General features: G+C 49.9%; 1 long non-coding RNA gene across 1 annotated transcript; it reads left to right on the top strand.

The window, feature by feature from the left end:
• The first annotated feature begins 271 nt into the window (after positions 1 to 271).
• On the top strand, positions 272 to 2,816 carry LOC116750707. The gene is made up of 3 exons (XR_004349069.1): positions 272 to 396; positions 717 to 793; positions 2,541 to 2,816. It is a non-coding gene; the product is annotated as an uncharacterized LOC116750707 (long non-coding RNA).
• The last annotated feature ends 429 nt before the right edge of the window (positions 2,817 to 3,245 follow it).

The following is a 3,245-nucleotide window of genomic DNA, read 5'->3' as shown; positions in this document are numbered from 1 at the left end:
TCCCCCGCCCTGGGCCGCCGCGCTGCCGCACGCCCGCCGCGGGCCCGCCCCTCGCGGCACCGACGTGCACGCCCGTTGGCCGAGCCGGCCTGCCCCGCCCCCTAAGCGAGCCCCGCCGCCGCCCCCCATTGGGCCGTTTGGACCCAGGCGGGCGCCCTAGCGGGGATTGGCTGGAGCCCGGCCCCGCCCCAGGGGTGGATACTCCTTGATCACTGGTCCGCGGGGGCGACCGTCAATGGGAGGGGGCGGGAAACAGGCGTGCGGAGGCGAGGCCACAACGCTGACCTGGGAGGGGTTGGGGGCTGGGAGGTGGAGGTCGCTAGTGCCAACGGCGTCCTCGGAACCGGCGGGGTCGGAGCGCAGCCCTCGCGGCCGGGACGCGGCTCGGGGACCCTGGTGGGTGCCTACCAGGTCCTCTCCCCCGAAACCCCGTTTGAGACTAGGTCAAGGGTCAAAAAGTAGCCGAAAGTGGCCAATTCGAGGCAAAAAGCCTTTAAGAATCTCTCGGCCCAGATCGGGAGAGAGGTGCGCTGGGCGGAGTCTGCCCAAAGAAACTCACGGGCTAAAATTCAGAACCCAGCTGGGATGGTGCCAGCAAAGTGCTTTGGATGAAAAACAAACAGTTGGCAAAATACTACGCCTTAATGAAACTGAAAATACCTCCAGGCCTGTGTTGTTTTTTTTTTTTTTTTTACCTTTCTGTTTTTTATCACTAGATTCTTACTTTGCCGGAACAAACTGCTTGTCTTGAGTGGAAACGTTGGGAGCTGACACCATCGGATTTGAGCTCCAGGTTGGTGGTTCTGAGCCTGACACCTGTGAACTACCTAAACCTATGTGCAAAATTGAGTGTGCCCATGTGCTTGTTCTTGGGGACATCCGTGAGTTTCATCAGATTCTCAAATGACCCACAGAAGAGGGATTGCTGTGGCTTTGGGGGTGGGGGCCACAAGTCACACCAACATACCAACAAGTCCTAATCAGAACACGTGGATTAGCCCGAGATTTCTAAATCATAAAGATCAGAGCAGAAACCACTGAAACACAATAGAAAAAGAATAACGAAAATTGATGAAGCCAAAAGATCGGTCTTTGAAAAGATCAAAACAATTGATAAAACTCTAGCCAGACTGACCAAGAAAAAAGGATGACCTGTATCAGGAATTAAAGAGGGGGTATCACTACAGACCCTGCAGATATTACAAGGATTAGATATAGGAACAACTCTATGCCCATGAAGTCAACATGGAATGGACCGACACCTGAAAAGGCACTAAAATGAAAGCTTACTCAAGAAGAAATAGACAATTTACATCATTTTATATCTATTAGAGAAATTAAATCTGTAGAGAAAAACCTTTCTTATTTTGGCTGCACAGCTTGTAGGATCTTAGTTCCCCCATCAGGGATTGAACCCAGGCCCATAGCAGTGAAAGCACAGAGTCCTAACCACTGGACTGCCAGAGAATTCCTGGGAAAGACCTTTGAACAAAGACAATTAAGGCCCAGATGGTTTCATTCGTGAATGTCCATCACACATTTTGGGAAGAAATAACATTGGTTTCAAACAATCTCTTCCAGAAAACTGAAGAAGAAGGAACATTGCCCAACTCCAATTCCTTTTGGTATTTTCTACGTTTTTGACTGCTGGCTTACGCCCAAATTTCTTGGAATCTGGGGTATTTGATAATTTTGGCATCTGTAGGCCTCACTCTTCTTCACTCCACCCCTCTCCTGATGTTCAGGACACATGGAAGGGACTCGGGAAATGTTTGGTGACCATTGCAGAAAGAATCCATGAAGGTGCATCTCAGTTCAGACGCCACCTTTTCCACTTCCACTGCTGGGAGCCCAGGTTCGATCCCTGGTCAGGGATCCCACAAGCTGTGTGGCACAGCAAAAAAATTAATTAATTAAATTCTATTAGGTTAACCACTTCATACCCACTAGGATGACTATGGTCAAAAAAAAAAAAAAAGAAAGGATGATAACAAGTATTGGCAAGAATGTGGACAAACTGGAACTTTCATATAGTTGGTGCAGCCACTTTGGAAAAAAAGTTGAAAGTTTGACATTGAGTGACCACGTGGCCCAGTAATTCCACTCCTAGGTGTCTGCCCAAGAGAAATGGAAGCATATGTCCACACAAAAACTTGTACACAGATACTTGCAGGAGCATGATTCACAGTAGTCCAAAAGTGGAAACAACTCAAATGTCCATCAACAGATGACAGATAGACAGAATATGACATATCCACACACTGGAATAATATTCAGCCATGAAAAGGAATGAGTCATTGACACACATGGATGAACTTGAAAACACGGTGCTCAGTGAGAGAAGCCAGACACAGAAGGCCACCCAGTGTGATTCTGTTGATGGGAAACATCCAAAACAGGCAAATCTGCAGAGACAGAGAGTGGATTCATGGTTGTCAAGGGCTGGGGGAGGGGCTGGGGGTGTTTGACTGCTGATGAGGACGGGGTTTCCTTTCCAGGTGATAGAATGTTCTAGAATCCTCCTTCCACCCTCCTTACAGGTGACTGAGGTTTGCAGAGGCGAAGCCCCCGACCAGGTGCCTGGTGGAGCGGGCACTCACATCTCAGTGCCCAGCCTGGGAGCCCCCAGGAGCCCAGTAAGAATTCTAGCCTCATCCTCTGCGGGTGATGCAGGCCTTGGAGCTGCCCAGCTGTCGTGCTTATGTAAGGTTCATAGCAAGCATCAAACCCAAGCCAGGCTAGCACAGAGCCAGTTTTGGGGGACCTTCCCAAGCACGATGAGGTTGAGACCCCTGTGAGGGCTGCTCTAAGCCTCAGCTGCGGAGCTGGTGTGGGGGGAGGCGGGGTGGGGGGTGGTGGAGTGCTGGGGGTGTTCCTGGCTTCTCCTATACCATTTCTCTGAGTGGGGGAGTAACAATACCGTATGTCATCAAATATAAGAGCCATGGGAAGTGAGATATACTTTTACTTTATGAATCACCACAAAAAGAAAAGACTTAGTGGCCAGGGATGACACTTTGGACCTAGAGAGGCAGCATGACCTCTGGGACAGTAAACTGTGACAAATGGGATTAGTAATAGGCCTAAGTCATAGTTACAAATATTTACGGGAGCCCTGGGAAAAATGCTTTGCCAGCATGCTCTCACCCTCACCATTCTTCGGGTTCTGTTAAGGACCCTGGGTTACAGGTGGGGCCCAGGTTATATAGGTGGGGGGCCCCAGGATGGGGTCTCAGGTTACCATT

Source organism: Phocoena sinus, chromosome 3, assembly GCF_008692025.1.
Source record: "Phocoena sinus isolate mPhoSin1 chromosome 3, mPhoSin1.pri, whole genome shotgun sequence".
Lineage (NCBI taxonomy): Eukaryota > Metazoa > Chordata > Mammalia > Artiodactyla > Phocoenidae > Phocoena > Phocoena sinus.
This window is presented reverse-complemented; position numbering and strand designations above follow the sequence as displayed.